Consider the following 19,465-nt stretch of genomic DNA (forward strand, 5'->3'; position numbering starts at 1 on the left):
GCCAGCCTTACTATTTTAAAAACACTACTCGAGACAACAGAACTTATTTAGCTTTAGAGCACAATTTTGACAAATGCATTTCTGAAGTTCTTTCGCAAGGAAAATTCATGACAATTCCCACCAAAACAGCCAGGTCCAACCCTAAGATCTGAACCAACCCTTGGTGCAGCATCTCCTGTTTTGGGAGAGGAAAAGTCCGACTGCCAAAGCACACGGGCTGAGGTACAGGCTGGCCGTCCCCAAAGTGAATCTTATCCTCACGATGAAGTGTTTTTAAATAATCCACTCTCCAAAGATAAATGAGATCTTCCACAGCACCTAATAACTTCAACTCCTTTCCTGATCCATGAGCACTTCCCTGCACCTTTTATTTATTAGGCTTCTTCTACCTCTTCCAGCACGCTACAAATTTCCACCATGCGCATCCCTACCTGGAGTAGTTCCATGGGATCCACCCTCCAAACCATCATCGTTTCACTAAATCCAACAGATAAATTTATTCCATCTGAGATCATCTCCTCTGCTCCTATCTCCACATAACTCCAATCTCATTACTACACTGATGCTCTCGTTCCCCATAAAGTTTGACCACTACAGCTCTCTCCATCCATCCCGATCCACCTCTTCACAGGCAATTTGTGTTGTCTGCTCCCTGTTGTAATTTACTACTTAGGCACATTGGCTCTTACAGATTTGACAATTATGAAATACCTTCTGCAGTGTTGGTTGCAATGAAATACCTTATGCTGAAAAAACACTCCTGGCAATAATACCTTGGCTAACTAAATCAAAAAAGATGCCGTGAGTAGCGAGGGTACGTTCTGAACTCTGAGCTGTTCTCACACGTAGCGTAGCTCCCTCCATATCAGTCAACGTTTCTTTTGTACTGTCTTTATACTTTTTTTTTTTTACACCGATTAAAAAATAAATAAATCAAAATAAATCCCACTCACTGCTTTCTCTTTTTGCAATCTCTCTTTTAGAGCTTTTTCTAAATAAATAGTTTTATGGCCTTATTAAAGTTACAATGGTCCAAATCATCTTATTATGCAACCTGTTGAGGCAACATTTTGAAAGCATGACAACTGGAAGCAGTGATGATGTATTAATTATTGCAGTGTGAATAAGTAGTTTCATCCTTCTGATGTCCAAGGATGGGACTTTACATAACTTTTAAAGGGAACGGGAAGATTTTCTTCCTTAGATTGCTCTTCAAGAGGCTTCTCCTGAAGTTCTCAAGTCTTGGCTCCTACTCTGCAGAATTCCACCAACAACTTACTACAATCTCCCAGGCAATTTATGATTCTGGCAAGAGTTAGTGCAATCTATCACTCGGGTGACAGACAGAACATAAACTGTATCCTGGCTGACATCACTGCTGTAGTCTCTAGTGAAGTCAGAAGAAACTATTACAAAATGAAAAACAATGCTGTCAGAAGTGCATGCTTTCTGCCACTCCTAGATTTACATATTTCTTCCTCAACACAGTTGATTTTGTTTAAAACAACCTTGCTTTATCCAAGAGGACTTTTACCATCACCATTAACTGAAAGACTCAAATAAAAGACTAAATAGAATAGTAGAAAACAAGACTGAAAGCAGGAAAAGGGAGGTTATCAGAATTCTCAAAGCAGCTGCTGTGCTGAAACTACAAAAAAAAATTAAGTCAATTTTTAATAACTAATAAGGCCTTAAAAAAATTAAGTAAATGAACAAGGGTCGAAGCTACTAGAAAATGAGCAAATGATTTGATGCTACCAAGAAAAAGACAAGCTGGAGAGGACTACAATTTCCTAAAGGCATCATAAAATATATTCTGACCCTCCTATAATAAAGTAAGGCTTTTATTTGGATCTAATTCACTGTAACTTGCTACACAACGATTCAGTCTTGTTACATAGTCCTAACAAAGCCTTACAGAAAGGTAATTAAAACAGGTGGACTCTTCGCATTCCCTAATTCTCCAAGCAAGGCTACAGCAGGCTGCAGAAGAAACATATCCAACCCCCAAGGGACGCATGCTTGCTAAAATATTCAAAAAAATGAAGAAAGCCTTGGGTAAATGCCATCCGTACGTCAACATCACAGATAGGTCATCAGAAACTCCAGCCTTTGTTTGAGGATAATGCCTCCTACCCAAGGAGAAGTCTCCGTGACGCTCATCATTAACCACAGACACATCCAAACCATCACACAAGTGAGGAGGCTTTTCCCAACCAAGACACCAGCAACGAGGACAGCTGGCTTATCAGGTGAATCATCAAGGTCACAGACATCTTCCCACGTTCTCATTCCTCAAACAAACCAAAATGGGAGATAAATATTTGCATATAGCTGCTAAATCCAAAGACTCGACGCCCGTTATTAAACATGAGTACACAGCAGCCCATTACCACTGGTGAGGACCACCATTTTCCAATACCCAATAGTTTGCTCAGGGATCCAAATTTCCAGAGGTAAAAATGTACAAAGTTGTCAGCTGCTACAGCACATAGTGTCAGTCCCTTCTCCCCGTTCCAGCGCTGGAGAAGACTTGCATGACAGCAGACTACATGAAGATTGACACTTTTACCTCCCACCGATGACTGCAGCAGCCCAGAAACTTTTCCCGAGTACCCTGCTATTCTGACAGACATTTGTATTATTACCATATTCTTTGTAAGCCGAGCAATTAACGCAACACTGACTTGGCAACTCAATCAAACACAAAAGAAACCTGTCCTATTTAGCTGCCTAACACATCCAAGCAGGGGCAAAATTTGTACTGTTCTACCAAAGGCGGCCTTCCCACCAGAAAAGGAACAATAAGAGATTTTTCTACAAAAATGAACTAACTTAATTAGTGTGCATAAGTACTTACAGCTATCCTTTAGCTTTCTGCCTTCCATTCCATCCTGCTCTCATCTTCCCTCTCTTCCTCTTCTCTAATACCTTTATCCAGTTTTCCTCCTCCCTCTTTTCTTTTCGTTGTCCCTTGTTTCCCCTCCACAAACAGAAAGGTTTGAAATATCAAAGCAGCATCCTCTCCTCCATGGACACCGCTCCTTCTATTCCTATAATGGCTTTTACAGTTTTTCTTCTTGCTCACTCACTGTTTCTGCGACCACGATTGCGAGGTTGCTCCCTTCAGCAGAGATTTTCAAAGGCGAGATGCTTTGCTGAAACATTGCCTGCCCAGGGGCACGTAAAAGGAACTCTGAGTGCCCACCACACACACAGAAAAAGAAAAGGTTTATAATTTTTTTTTAATGTTATTAATACCAAAAGAATGCAGCCAGAATCACGGAATAAATGAGAAGCAACATTAAAATATTTGTGTACTTGTTTACTTCTCTTGCTAATGGTCCTAATTACAGAGGCTACTGTGGTTTAGTAATTTACCTCTCAGGGTACAAAAATTATTTCTAAAAATTCAGTAATGCCCATGAAACTTTATTTATAAAAAGAATAGGCTCAGATCAAAAGAAACATACCCAACCTGCATCCATGCCCAAGAAAGTCGACCGCAGCAAAGGCAACGCATGAGGACATATGGAATTTCTTCACCGTGATGCTACACGTTGAAAAGTTGAAAGAGCAGAGCAAAGACACTCAAATAGCATTTCAAACCAGAGAGAAGACACTGCAAATAGTATTAGCCACCACGGCTATTCATTTAACAGGTTTCTGCTGCAGCCGAGGTGCGCCAAGGAGCTTAGTAAAGCATTCAAAGGCCTGCTGGATCACATTACAGACAGCACTTTCATACTTATGTGCAATAAAGATTGAGTTTAACCTAAATATACATCCACTTAAAGTGACAGCTATCCTTTTAAAAGTAAAAATACTTCTGAACTTTTCTAAAAGTTGTCTTAAATGGTTTAACCTTGCTTGCAAAAGTTTCCGAGCAGTCTGGTATCAGTACATCGTGCTCTTGTGCTGAAGATTATGTTCAAGACTAAATCTAGCTACACGTCTGCAGGGAACTGGAACATCAAGCCTGTAGATGTACTGCAATGGTCTTTTTATCTAAATCAGTTTAAATAAATAGAATTTGCATCTGGCTGGAGACAGGGTATAGATAACGAGCATTCCTGACGCACCAGTTGCAAAACCTGCACGCTGTGGTTTGAGACCTGTCCATTTCTATAGTTCAAGGCGCCTGAATTCTGCTCTCCTCTACAGCCATCTTTTGCTATGATTTTTCACAGCAAGATTGTCTACGGCAAGGGCAACAGCTCTGGCTGGCACGGCTAACAAATTTATTCATGTCGGACACACTGGTTTTCAGCCAACATGTTAACAAAGTTAAACTTCCAAAGTGGCTTAAACTAAGAGAGCAACTCTCAAGCTGCGATGAAGGTACAGAAGAAAAGCAGTGGTAGGGAAAGAATCTACATCAGCTGTAATTTACCCCAAAAAATCCGCTCAGATGATCCTTCGATACCATTTTTCATTCTAGCCCCGTAATGTACCTAGCATGTGCAAAAATAGAGGGTCAGGAGCATCCTCTGCTCTCGCTATAGCAGAGCAACCAAAAGCATCATTGATTCAGAGCCTTCTGCTGACAATCCTCAGACTAAAAAATACCAATAAGCAAAGAAAGTCAAAAGGAAAAATGAAAATGAAGGAAAAACAGGAAAGGAGAAAAACAAGCTAAGTCTTACAATACTGCGAATGACCACGGTTAGCCCACAGTCTCGCAGGACAGTTCTCGCAGGGACGAGCACCACTAACTGCCCCGACCCGCCCAGCAGCCACCAAGATGTGTTGGTCATGGAAACCCACTTTACAAGAGCTCTACTACAGGTTGTTTTTTTTTTACAGACGCAAGCCGAAGCCTTCTCCTGACAAGGGCTGCTCTCCAACGATGCATACTGCGCTTGTCCTTAAAGCAATTACACGGGCTATGAGCTATTCACCATGTCAACAACAATTTTTCTCCAACAGACTGAAAAGGCTTAGAAAAACAAACCGCTGAAGTCTGCTTCCCTGCTGAAGAGCATCTCTTCACCTGAGCACACAAGGACAGGAACAACGAACAGCTCCTCTCCACAGGCAGGGGACGGATGGAGAACGTTGAAGCTGCTCTGTCTGGCTCCAGGTAGTAAACGCTACACAACCAGCATCGTTTGGGAAGAAGGATAGGAAACACGTTATAAACATCATTCATTTTTCCACAGCTAGTGCAAGGCTATTGCTGCAAGCTTCTCAAAACTATTTCAGTTTTACTGGTTTCTGGAAATAACTGGTTAAGCTACCAAGGCTCTTACAGCTCCCAGCTCCTCACAAATTCATGTTATGAGCTGTGGTTTCCTGTTTGTTATGTTTTCTAGTATACTTAAGACATTGACTTGAAATAAGTTGTTTTGCCCCTGCCACCCCAGGTTGAGATTTAACAGTGTAAACATCTGTTTGAGGTAACAAGTTCGTCTTGCTTTCAGAAGAGGAAAATCGCCTAAATTCAGGGTCTTTATCGCATCCCTTTGTAAATATATACCTCCTATATTTTTTTTTTTAATAAACCACTCCTCAATGAACATTTAAGTGTTCAAAAATAGCTGAGAGAAAGCTTGAAACTCATTTTAATTACACTTTAATAAAAGAGTCAACCCATTTCTTCATGTGCTGAAAAGCAGTCATTTAGACTGTCATCTTAACGAGTGAATTAATTTTCTTAAGAGCAAGTGAGAAAACGAGAAAGATTTAAGTTAACGCTGAGCACCTAGTAAACGCTTGGAGCGTTTACCCAGGTTCTGCATTATACCACCCTTCCTTTAGGGAAAAAGGTCAATCGCGTAGTAAAAGCAAAATACTGTTGAGTCAGGACACCTGCAATCCAGCCCCAGTTCTGAAACCAGGCAGCTGCAGGTCCTTGGCCGTGCTGCTGCAAGCTTGTGACTCCGTTTAGTCATCTGCAAAATGAAATGTTCAGTGACACTGCAAGAGCACGTCTGCGCACGCGTGCAAAGCGCGATCTTTGGAACAAAGAGGTTGTATAGATACCGTGGCTCAGCCTGGGGTGTTTAACAAAGTCGGGCCAGGTATTGTACGTGGCTTACTGCAGTAAAAGGGTATTCCTGCGAGCAGAGTTTACTTTACTCAGGGTGGAGGATGTGTCAGTGTAAACTATACTAACACACAGAACACTTCACCAAGAATAGGATACAGCTAGAGCAGCAAAGGTATACACGCGGCTTTGAATAAACGACTTTGTTCTCCTTTTGGAAAGATTACCAAAAAAACCCCAAACAACCCAGCACAGGCAAATGCTCTCTGCTGAGCTGCTCTTTATGGGCTGGCAATATTCTGCTGCACTACAACACACGTTGGATCTAATTACCTTAATAGAGTCACAGTAGGGATGCACTAACTATACTGTCTCCAGTAGGTCACCGGCAGGAGCTCGCTCTCTCTCCCTCTGCCGCACTAAATCTCTCCCGAAGCTGCGGAGCGGCACGCTCTGACTAGCTGGCCAAGGAGCATCCCGAGCAAGCCAGAGGAAAAAGCCGTCGTCGATCGGGTTGGGGTAGTAACAAGGAAAAGAGCGTTTCAACCTAGCAGGCAGAAAATCACTTGCTGAGCGCTGCCAAGCTCAGTTGAGATGTCATCTGTGATCCTCGGATGATGAGATAAGCTGCCTAACATAAAATGGAAGCAAGGGAGCTGGAAGGAACCTCTTCTTGGTGTTGTAAACCCCGTAGCGCAATCCCTTTTCCTCTGACAAAGCCAGTGCGCGAGGTGCTTTATTCTCCTGGGACTGCACATGCGTTTGGCAGATTGAGAAATCTGTTGTAGTTTCATATAAGATTCCGGTGCAGTAGTACTATTTTTAAACATATCTGCTTTTGGAGCCGTTACACCTAATTTCACAAAACTCTTTATGAAGAAAGGGTGGGAAGAGTTATATTTAAGAAAATCTTTAGGTTTTCTCCCTTTTTTTCTAGCAAGTCATCCTTTATCTTCTCATTTACTAATGAAGTCTGCAGAACATAGACTTTAACCAACTGTAAGCAAAAAATTTTATACTTTCAGATGATGTTGGTAATTAATTTCTCTCTAAAAGTTACCGTACGCGTCAGCCACCCCGGTCTCTCGTTGACAGATGAGACATATTAAGAAGTTTGCCTTCTAATAAGCTATTGCAGAGGCAGAAGTCTGGCAGGCTGCTACACGTGACGCCTTTAGAAACCCAGGTGTAAAACACACCGATTTCAAGGAGCACGCCACAGGGTGTTGCGGCTCAGCCCCTCCGCTTGAGTTTCCAGTTGTGAAAGTGCATTGTATCCATAATCCAACCTAATGCATATTTTGGCTTCAGTGACTCTCACCAATAAGGGTTGGGGGGTTTTTTCCTGTTGATAAGGGTTTTGTCCTTGAAGTGTCCTTGAAATACAAGGAGTCAGAAGTTTCTTTATGAAGAAAATTAGTAAAAGATATTCTCCTGGAAATGCATAGACTGGATCATGGGGAAACAGAAACTCAAAGTAACTCATGCCATCTGAAAACGCAATCTGTACTATAAAGTCATTAAAAAAAATTGTTTTAGGCTTCCCAAAAAATACGGTTCTGTTCATTTGTGGATATTTCCCTGCTGCAATTTTGAAAGCAGGTTCTGCATCATTTCATAAGGAAGTTGCGAGCTGTATCGCTGCCATGTTGTGCCAAAGAAAGGGCTTCTAAGAGACCTTCTCCCAAACATCAAGTTAAATGAGAAACAAGAAACCTCATTTCTTACAGAAACCTGTACATTAGACACAACAACAGCTGAAATTTTTATTGCTGAAACCCCTAAAAATCCAAGTTATGGTTTTAGCATCAAAATGGAAATAGGTAGGAGCCAGCATTGGCGCTTTTTTTTTTTTTTTAATTCCACTGGGAAGTTTTTCTATTACTCTGTGCTTGCAGACTGCGTGCAATTCACCATTTTGCTCGAAGCGACTAGGCGGTGCGAGGCAAAGCATGAAACGCTGAAGAGCTCCGTGCCAGAAGCGACCAGCTCGGCTCACCAGCGTGACTCATCACCCAGCAGCACGACCCAGCTCTCCCCAGTCCGACGCTGGGAGTTCAAAGCAATTCCTTCCCCCCCTGCCACCACCCCGTAAAACATCAGGGGCGTTTTCTAAGCAGAATACCAAATAGGAAAAAGTCAATTATTTATTTCATTCTTCTAGTTGCAGTTTGCAATAAATAAATAAAGAAATACTCACTGTATTTACATAGCACATGTGTATCCATTAGATTTGGAGCAGAAATGTCATTTAAACCATTCCAAGTAGAAATTACAGTCAATTCCAGAGATCCTGATAGGGTATAATACCCTAAACAAATGTTGCCAAAACATAAAAAAAAACCCAAAACAGATGGATACCACGTGCATCTGTTGGAAGCAAATACAACCTTGCCCAGGATAAAAATCTTCATAAACAATAAAATAAAGCCCTGCATATTTTTAGCTTGACTAAGAGGATTACACAATGGTTTTATGAAGACATTTACACCAGTATTGACAAACCATACAGTAGCGATACACCCACTCACGTAACTGCAGTACATATAGCAGCCGTTCCTTCGGGAACTGCTTTCAAATACCAGGAGAAAAAAAACCATGCTTCACTCACGACACAGGACTCGCCTGGCAGGAGGACGAAGGCGCTGTGACGGCGTTACGACAGCGCTATCGCATCCAGCAAAGCTCGTTTCCTCAACGCCACAGTCCCAAGGACAGTACTTTGAGCAAGTCCCCCAAGATAAGGGGACTATTAAGGTCTAGTGCCACAACTATTGTATTGTAAAGCCTTGGGGTGGGGCTTAACTTACTAACTTCCACATTAAGACGCAATTATTCAATTAAAGCCATAATTATAAAAAAACCAACCCCGCGCTACAAATCTGACACTTGGGTCTCGCTGTACCCTAGTATCAGCTTCATCATCGTTAGTGAATTTAAGTTGAGCTGCAGTTGCAAGCTATATGAAAAGATAGGTTATAGAGCCTAATGAGAAATAATATTCTATACATGTCAGAGATTTAAAAACAAGTTTGCAGTTTGAAGCAAGACAGAGCAATACAACACCGCCTTGTTCCCTCAACTTCCGCTGCAGCTTACAACCCGGTACAGTTACATCAGCCATAATCAATATTTCTAAGTCATTGAGTGTCCATAACGTGGAAGCATTAACTACTACCCCTGTGCACAACCGCAGCCGAGTTCGTCAGTCCGCACTCCTTGAAGAATTGCTCAGCTGATCAACTTTACTCAAGCTGCACTTCAGGAAAAGTCATTTCTCTCCACCCCTGTTGTCAAAGCGCACCCAGCAGCCTCCTCTCGCAGTATGTTTGCTGATAAAGCGATATTCAAATGTAAAACCAGATTTTTAAAAGATGCTAATTACTGGCAGCATCTTAATGGCTTCATTAGAATCTAGAGCTCTCCATCAACGCCAGAGATCATGCCAGTACGTCAAGGAAAATAAACACTGGTTTCTTTTATTAAAAAAAGGTATTTCTTCTTTAGGTATTGCCACAGCAACAAAAGTAGAGAACACAATTCAAGGATTACAGTATTTCTTCTTTCAAAGTATCATTAATATACACACCTCAATAGGCAGCAGAGATGTTTCAATATATAACTATCCATTTTCTGGGGGAAGCATAACAAAAAAACAAGGACATTTTGCTACTCTGTCACGACTCGCTCCAGAGGTTTAACTTTGGATTAAAAAGCCCAGTATCTGTCCTGACTAGAACGGATCATTTTGTGGTTAAAACACAGGGTTACGCATCAGAAAAATCTTGGATCTATTTTCAGCTCTGCCATAAACATCCACTAAGGTCTTGAGCAAGTCCAGTTAAGCCGACTCCGAGAAAACACTCTTCCTCGAGAATCTGAGAGTAATTCTGTGATAAGAGTGAAGTATACTAATCACACCGTGGAATCACGTCATAATTACTCCCAAATAAACTGGTGGATGAAATGGTTAATGACTACTGTTCGCTTGTGTGGACAACCTGACTTTTCTCAATTTTTAGGAAACAATCATGTTTACATGGGTGAAGTATTTCCATTCTAACACCTTCTCAGCACTCTTCTGTACTTTTTCAGAAGAATATTTTCAGATTTGATGGCTGAAACTTCTTCCTCTGAAGTTGGTTTGGACTTTTTTACTTTTTGGTTGGAGGACTGTTCTGGGGGAGGGGAAAAAAAAAAAAAACCAAACCAGCAATTACCTACCAGACCTGGAGAGCCTGTCAAGCTAACAACTAAAAAAACACCTACAGCTGAATTTCCAGAGTTGGCCTTGAACTCCTGGAGCCTTTAATCTATCGAACAGAAACGGTAGTACTTTCATATCTCACAAGAAATACTAGAGATAAATTCAAATGAATTTAGTGATTGTGAAGCTCAACTACCATAGCTGCAAGGACTATACAAAAAACAATGGAGCAATTCATAGAATTTCAAATTCAGAGCAACAACTTGGGTATCAGACCGCACAAATGAATGATAAGGCTAGAAAAAACCCTGAGCCACTGAGCAATGCTCACGCAAAATCCATCCTTTGCTCTAAGATAAGTGTCCCAATGCAACAAAAAGAATATATAATTGCACGATAGTATTTACAGGCATCAAAACGGTGCCAGAATGGGGCAAAAAATTCTGCCTCTTCTGCACTGAAAAGGTAGTAGCATTATTTAGGCAACAGTTTTTATGTACATTCTTAAATATTTAGACCTCTATGCCATGAACATAAATTACTCATGTGGGACAGGCTGCAAGCAAATGTTGTTTAATAGGTATCACCAGTTTCAATAAATTAGGCTTACATGAAAAATAGTTAATGCTCAAGTTGGCTATTAAAATACTTCCCGCTACTTATGCGGCACATATTAAAGAAGTGCCTCGGTAGTAACTGAACAAATTCCCATTAAAACACAAATACAAATGCCATATTTTACAATTATGTGGCTACAGCGACGGCTGTATTTGCCCAGCTCATGGTTGACTTCACTAAGGGTCTATTGTGGAACACAGACAGCTCACCCAAAGCAATTTTTGTAACAAAACCCTAAATATTGATATATTATTCCCTCAAAACCTTTGGTAAACTGTTATAGCTGCATAAGACCCATAGTCCAAAACAGTAAAGCTGAACTGAAAAAGAAGAGAGGGTAAAAAATACTATATGTTTGAGAAAACAAGAGGGTTTTCAGCCATTTTCCCTAATTTTCTTTTACTGTAAATATACACTAAATCATTACTCAACTATTTATCTCAACATTTCATGCCTATGAAAACTGCTGATACACTTTTAGTCTGAAAATCCTGAATCACAAACAGTCCATTTAAGTTCTTACGTGACATCCTATAAGTCTGCCTCTACTTGCAACGAGGATTATTTGAATTTAAAGGCAGAACTTAAACACAGCTTGGGTGTATCAACCCAAGAGGAATCAAGGTAAGCAAAATGCAGACCGCATATATTATTAAATATTACGCTTACCTGTCAAAAAAAAAAATGTACTAAATATCACCTTACACGACAAGAAATGACAAATATACTTGAATCATGGCAGTCCCTCCCTAAGTAGCTTATTTGTTTGTTTAGTTTCAGGCACAATGGGAGCTTGGGATAATTCAGGTTGCCTGTTACTACCTCATTATAAATACTAATTACTGCTATTACTTACTAAACGTTTATTTGGGTTAACCTATAATGCAAGCCAAGATGCCTTTTCAAGTCTATCTCAGAAGCCCAGCAGGAGCAGTTGTGGTTCCAAAGCAAGTGCGAAGACAGTATTTTATATAGACTTTCTTCTCCTCTCTAACAAGCACGAGATTTTTAGGGAGAATTCCAGTCCCTCAGTACACCGAAAATCCTTCAGAAGGATGCATTCGTTCTGAGAAATAATTCATCCAAGTCTTCACCCACAGCAGCGTGAGAAAAACCCTCAGGAAGTGCAGGTAGAGGAGAAAGGGGAGGCAAGTTCAACTCTTCTCCCTTTAAAAACTGACGACTTTGGTTTAAATTACCTTAGTAATGTTTTGCAGTTATGTTCAAAGTGCTTTGCAATCAACTAATTAATCCTTGATACAGGGAAGTGACATGCTTGTTAATTTTTGATAGGAGCAAAATCAAACAGGACAAGCAAATTACTTAAGCCCAAAAAATCAGGTTTCGAGCCATCTCAAACCAATGAAACAGAAAATGTTCTTTAGCAAACAGCAGCGTATCCTCAGTCTGAAGACAAGCAACCACCAGTTCATTCAGACCCTTCTGTACTGACTTAACAGAGAACGTTTTGATAATTCTTGTATCGTTTCATAGCATAAATGTCTGAAATAGGTACTAAAAATGAGGCCAGAGAGCTCTACCCACCAGTGAGCAAAAAAAACCCAACAAAAACCAGATAAATGATTCTATAGACAGCAACATCTAGTGATTTCAATCCAACTAGCTTCTGCGTTTCCGAGTTCTGCGTTTCTTTAGCAAATCTGTGCCTGTGCATCAGCCAGCCACATCTCCGAGTACATGCATACTAATTTTCTCCCACATGAGAATTCTCATAGGTCATTTCAGAGAAAAAAAAATAGATAAAGGCTTTTATTTCTTTTTTTTTTTAATGAGGACGAGGTTCAAAATGGCCAGGTACACAAAACCTGTGGTGTATTCAAGGAGCTTACAGAGATAAGACTATTCATAACATTTTCAGGGACCTTGAACCGAGTATGTTGTAGCCTTAATGCAGCAAAGTAGGAAATGAGCCTGTTATGAACAAAGCTTGGCTTCAATACTCAAGAGGGAAAAAAAAAAAAAAAAGAGGGGAAAAAAATCTCTGGAAACACAACCAACTGCAAAAGAGGAGAAAGACCATCTTCAATTTTTACAGTCTGCTGTGAACAGGGGGATGGAAAGAGCTCAAGGCTCAAACAAGGAGTCTTGACGATATAAATTTATAGCCACTGATGCCTGACCTTTCTACGCAAGTGATCTAATCCCCTTGCAAAGCATCGCAGTGCCTTCCTCCCAGTGCAATGCTGGTTTATTCTGTCTCTACCACATGTTGCTCGCAAGACCATGTTGTAAGAATTTCAAGAACCAGCTGAATGCAACCACTGGCTTAGGAGAGGAACCTCTGCCACCACCTGAAGAAAAATTCAAATCCTTTGAATATGTTTGAGTTACAGTCAAAATGACCAATACTTCCACTCCACCCTGCCAGTGAATGACCATCCTGCCACTGGCAGATCAATCTTTGAGGATCCTGTTAGCATTTTGGTAAAGACCATCTCCTTTTCACTGCTCAACAGAAAAACAGCAGCTCTCCAGCTCTGTATTCTTTACCATGACCCTTCCTTGCTTGTACTCTTTCATTATCTTCTACTGATGGAGAAACAGAACAGCCTTTTAGAAATTTCCAGCACTTGGAAGACATAACTTCCACTCATCACAACAGAGAACACTTAATCCTACAGCCTGTTCACGTGTTTGAAGTTCCAGATAGCCCTTTTTTCACTGCTAGGAACACAAGGACGACTTTCGTTGTGCAGAAACCTTTGGGGACATTGAGAAACGCCTTCTATCTACTTAAGTCATCTTCTGAAGGTGGAAGCTACTTGCTGATTAAATCCAGTTTGCAGCATATCACAATTTCCTAAATTATTTCACCAGCAAGGGCTGATAAGAACAATAGCTCTGCGCTGAGCCACATGCATCATTCTGTGGGTTAGGAGGGAACTCATTTAGCGCTCTAAATCTCATTATAACTTGCTGATCGGGATGTAAAATACGCACTTATCTCTGAACTGAAGGCTTTTAAACAGCTTGAAACAAACTCAGCTCCTCTGTCTTCAAGTAGCAGTTGTTTCTTATTCCTCGCACTTCGGGAGGCCTATCTGAAGAACTCTCTTAGTAAACAAATTAAAATTATATCGCTGTATTGGATTTAAACAATTTAAACCAAAAACTAAACGCTGTAGACCAACTGTTCAAAGAGTAAATGCAGATCCAAGGGTCAAATACCAAATCTCCAAATTTCCCCGTGGCAAGCTGGCTGAGTCTGTGCCAATCTGTAAAACGGGAATACTTTCCTGCTCCCGAGAGACAGTGCTCACACTTAGGAAAAGTCCCCGGCAGCCTCCGGACAGCGAGGGGTTTGTTTCAGCAAGCAGGACTTTCTCAAATGTGCCTAAATTTGCAGCAAGACACGACTCCAGGGGCAGATGGAGCAGTGCAATAGCCCTGACAGCACGACACTGCCAAACACCCATTGCAGCAACCTCCAGTAGTTTTAGTATCAAAGTTTCCCCCGTCAGCACAGAGGGAGGAAAATATTTCCAGGCTAGTATTCTTTGGGGGGGTTGTTGCTTTTTTTTTGCTTTTTTTTTTTTTTAATTTTTAATGGCTGTTCTGTCTATTTTCCCCTCGCATTTTAAACCTCTGCAATGAAACTTAAATCTTGTTTAACTAGATTTGTTTAAACTCTTTTTACAAACCCCAAAGAGTTTATTTCCAGCCCGCCAGTTGCACGCAAAATGTATAAATTACCAAATGTAGGTATTTTCCAGCATCTAGGAGGAAACCCGAGACTAAAAGCATGCTTCTTGTTTTTGAAATACCTCCTTAAAAAGCCTTCAGAAGTTATTTAATACTGTTTTCAAGAAGTCCGTGGTATCTCTGTAATCATACATTCTGTGGCAAGAGGAGGAATTCAGGAATCCAGCTCTCCTTGCACGTAGCACCATGCACGCACACCTATAAGCAAGTCAACAACCGCGGTGACAAGCAGGGCTGTTCTAAGTTTGGGAACCAAGGCTGCAGTTTTTTTGGAGGCCAGCAGCAGCAACATGTTTCTGCTTTCTTAGCGATGTACTCACACGCTCGACCTCCCAAACCAGATTCTCTCTTCCCTCCCTTCTACTGGACAACATTTCTCCACAGCACGACTTGGTCATCAACCCTTCTGCACCCCAAAATGAAAACCCCACCTAAAAATCACACCGCATTCTCCACAAACCAGGACACGTGATATTTATTCTCACATGTGATGTTTATTCTCTTTCTGCATCCCCCCAGCCCTGCTGACCTGGCCCAATCAACCCATGACCCTACCACCGAACACCAAAACCTTTGCTCCCCATCTTCCACACTCACCCCAGCTTCCCAAAGCAGGATTCCTCGCACATCCTCATCCACCATCTCCATCCTCGCTCCTCTACAACCTCAATCAAGAAGCACGAGCACATCTGCAAACCCCAATTTTGTGGCTCTTCGCAGGTGTTGACAAACCCCTAAGTACCACCACAAGGAACCCACCTACACCAAGGGTCCCACAACAGCTAGCTCACACTCAGCATCAGGAATTACTGATTTCACATCGCAAAATACCTCGTTTTGGAGTAGTCTGCATACCACGCGTGGCACAGTTTGGGAACCTCTGCTCTAAAGAACAAAAGCCATCGGATGCCTGTCATCAGAGCTACTCGTCGGTGACGCAGAGACCACTGGAGCCAAGCCTCTTGAGCTTTGCTGGCAAATTCAAGGAAAGTTGCACCCAATTTAATAAATCCACATACACAACCAGAGCAGTCGAGTGCACCAGGTACTTGAGAATAACCTGTCAAGTGCCTTTTACCTTTCACTAATGCTGTGCTACTTGGGCAAATTATCCAATTGCTGTGATTCTGTTTTATTCACCTGAAAAATGAGCGCAAAAATTGGAATAATTGGAATGATATTTCTTTGTCTTGCAGGGGCATTACAAAAAGTAGCCAATCCATGTGAGATGCTCCGTTCATATCAAAACTGAATGTCATAAAGCAGCTTATCATCTAAAAACATTAGAAGAAAATTAAGTAGGTTGCAAAATCAAGCACTAAAAATTATAGAGTAACAGATTTATGATCATCTGTGCAACCTTAATCCGTTCCACTTTGTTAGTCCAACCCATACAGTGAATAAGTCAGAGAATCTATGGAAAAATATCATGTGGCTACAAAATTATAATTACAGTTGCATCTGTTTTTCCTAACTTTTGAATGTTCAGCTTTACAAACGAAATAGCTTCTTGATTTAATGGAACTTTCCAGGCTTTGGTTCTAGTCTGCAATATCAAACTGTACTTTTTTTGATACGTTGTACTGAAACATATTTCATCCGCAACAGTATCAGAAAGCTATATTAAATTATCACATTATATGACATGGAAACAGATTTAATTAACAGAATCTCAGTAGCTTATTTTTCCATTTTCACTGAATTTGAAAAAGAAACTAGATTAAAGTATATTTACCAGATAGTTATTTTCCATACAGTGAGCTTTGTATATACAATATTGTTTCCGTTTCCAACAACAACAAAAGCGTAAAATCAGGCCAAATGCTATTTTCAATGGCATTTTTAAATTCATTAAAGCTTTTTCTCATTTATTTTGGGCCTTCAAAGGGATTATCACCGTTGCATCTTCAAAAACACACAACTTCATGCCAACTCCGTCAAGTCTGGGTAAACTATTTTAAAGGTTAAGGACACGACTATTAATCTAGCTGTCAGAGGCACTGGGATCCCACAACTTCCACTACACCTTCAGTGAATATTCCACACTGAAGGCAATCTGATTACACTACAATATGAATCTGGGAATGCAATTTCAGGCACCCAGGGAAAATTCACATAGAAGTTTTTTCACAAAGAACACTTAAAAACAACCTTTATAGAAAAATATTTGCTGGGACAACAGGATACACTTGAAAGAGTACCAAGAAAGCTTGCAAACTCTATAAATACAAAGCATATTCTAAAATGCTGGATTTTCATAACCTTAATTTAAAAGAAAACAAGAGCTCCACGCTGCCAAAGGCAGAGCTGGTTTCAATCCTTATTCCTACCCTGTGAGTCAGAGGCACCCGCATAACACGGTGTTTTACCTGATCCTTCACCAGCACCTCTCATTTATTCCATAAACCAACTCTTAAAATGACATTTGGAGACACAAACACAGGTATTTTACACATCAGTTCCATTCCAAGAAATTCTAACTATTCATACAATAGCAAATTAGGCTTCACACTAATTACATTTCAATAGACATTGAGACTCTGTGCTCAACTTTACCGTAAGTTGAGATATAAGCATATCGTAAACACTCAAGTTTCATATCCTCAGCAATAGTGTGCATGCAGCATTTCATTATTAAATTTGAACTTACAAGTCATATAAGAATGCAGCACGATCTATTGGGTTCTGCTATAAATGTTTCCACTCTAAATGTTTCCAGAGTGTCCAGTTATCATTCCTTCAATCCTAACGCAGCATCTTCCATCATTAAAAAATACTCATCTGGTATTCACCTTGCAGCTGAGCACCATTCGCAACTGCGGCATGGAAGAAAAGTCTGGTGAACTCATCCTGCCAAGCTTTCCTGTGAAAACTCTGCTCGGAAATCTCTGCTCATAAAAAAGAAACAGGTAGTGTAACTGCCAGCTGTTTACAGAATTAGTGGGAAGACCCAGAACTTGTCAGCAATCACATTTAAGAAACACATGAAAGACAAAGGGATTGAGCTTACACACCCAGTCTACAACAGGTTTAACTCTAGCTAGTTGTTTATTTTCACGCACAATTTTTCCAGTACAATTTAAAATAACTGGTCAGAAGCATGTGTCAAAATCCTTTTCAGGTTAGTCAGACTTTTGTTTAAAAAACAACCCACTTCAAAGACAGAGGCTGACTAGCACTTCCACTAAAAAGTTCATGTCTCAACTTATTCAAGATCTCTGACGTTTGTTGATAAAACTGGATGCAAAGTCTCAGATTAAGAACAAAACACAGGCTCTGGGGGATAGAAGAAGAGAGGGAGGATAAGTAGGAAGTATGGTATTTGCAAGAAACAAGAAGAAACAGAAGTTAAGGAGTCCGAGCTGTGAGGTTTCTTGTACAATTTACATATGAATCTGATTTAATGGTCTGAAAAGTTCAGGGCTTTTCTCTCCTGTTTCTTCAATCCAGGAGTTATACAATGTTAACAGAAAAGGAAAAATAAAAGAGAAAAAGATTCTTAGTTTCCATTGTTAAACTCTCAGTGCACTTTTACTGAAAGATTACAACACCTACTTTTTTATTATTATTATTGAAACAGCAAATACTATTCTGAAACCTTCTGGACAAGGGGATCACCGTGCTGTGGGTTGGAATCTCTTTTACCTTCTGAGACCCTTGCTTCCAAAGACAGCATATGCTGCATACAGGAGAAAACACTAACATTAAGCACATAACGTTAACAATACCTAACCATTTCGATATTGTGTGATACCATTTAATATCATTTGATCCCAGGGTATCCCTCCATTCACAATCAGGATCTGAATTCCACATATGTGGGAAAGCTACTGATTTGTTTGGGTTTAAAACAGTTCCTCATTCATAATTTCATCATAGGAATACAAGAAACAAGTCTACTTCTTCCTTGCCTGGCATATTGCCTTATTTGTGAAGTCTTCACACTCTGAAAATCCAAAAAAAAAGAGACCCTTGGGAGTTCAGATGTCACATTAGAAAAGGGAGGGGTGGAAATTAAGCCGAAGAAACACTGTTTTGAGCTCGTTTCATAGCATATTCCATGATAGATAATTTAAAATAAACACAAAATAAACATAAATAGCTCAAAACAGATGTTTTAATGATTTGTGTTCCAAAATAGCTAGTTGCAGGATCAGCCTTGACCAAGACATTATTGACACTTGTTTAAAACAGGATCTAACGTTTAAGGATCTTTTCTCTCTGTAGGAAAATACAAACACATTCAAGAGCCCTTCCACTGATCACCTTTAACAAGCTGACAATTTGTGGATCCTTAGCACAAAACACGGACACTGTTGAACTCACTAACCAAGGCAAGTCAGCAAACTGTTGACTTCTATTTTCACCGCACTGTTTTCCTTTCCTAGATCACCTTCCTGTAACTCACCGACTTGCATCAGCTTCACTAAATCAAGGTAAATCTCTGCGTGGACACACACTGGTTTAAACAGGACTGCCAGAATAGCCTACAGAACATAATAAACCAGTAAGCAGGTTTAAACAGATTTAAGAATATTTATGTGCAGATTTATCTAAGTTGGTTAACAAATCTATCTAGTTTAGGCCATGCAACCTTGTCCATTGGACCTGAGCACTTGGGTGAAGATTCTTACTGCAGGGTCTGAGCACCAAAAACCCCTCCTCGCTTTTTCCCCACTCACCCAAGGGCATCTAAGAGAAAAATCCCGCTGCTCCTCGTGCCAAGACGCGTTGGAGTTGCTTCCCAGTCAACTGGGTCAACCGCACAAGAACCTACCTATCTTTTCAGGGGAAACAGTAGGAACAGTATTGCAGGATTATCAGCGCAGAAGCTATTTAGCCTGCGTTTTCCCTGCGGAGCATACTGGCGCTAGCCCAAAGCCAAGCGAAGCCTAGTTTCTAACCTACATTCCCAGCCAGGTAAATTA

At 40.6% G+C, this 19,465-nt stretch overlaps 1 protein-coding gene across 8 annotated transcripts in view; it reads right to left on the reverse strand.

Moving 5' to 3' along the window:
• NCOA1 (nuclear receptor coactivator 1) overlaps nucleotides 1-19,465 on the reverse strand; it is a 185,237-nt gene that overhangs the window by 161,672 nt on the left and 4,100 nt on the right. The window contains exon 1 of one of the 8 annotated variants that reach the window (XM_054821096.1): nucleotides 4,994-5,014. The exons of the other annotated variants lie outside the window; for them this stretch is intronic. The gene's annotated coding sequence lies outside the window, so the exon portion shown is untranslated. Of the gene's footprint in view, nucleotides 1-4,993; nucleotides 5,015-19,465 lie in introns of those variants that run through there. 8 annotated transcript variants of the gene reach the window in all.

This window comes from Grus americana, chromosome 3, assembly GCF_028858705.1.
Source record: "Grus americana isolate bGruAme1 chromosome 3, bGruAme1.mat, whole genome shotgun sequence".
Taxonomy (NCBI): domain Eukaryota; kingdom Metazoa; phylum Chordata; class Aves; order Gruiformes; family Gruidae; genus Grus; species Grus americana.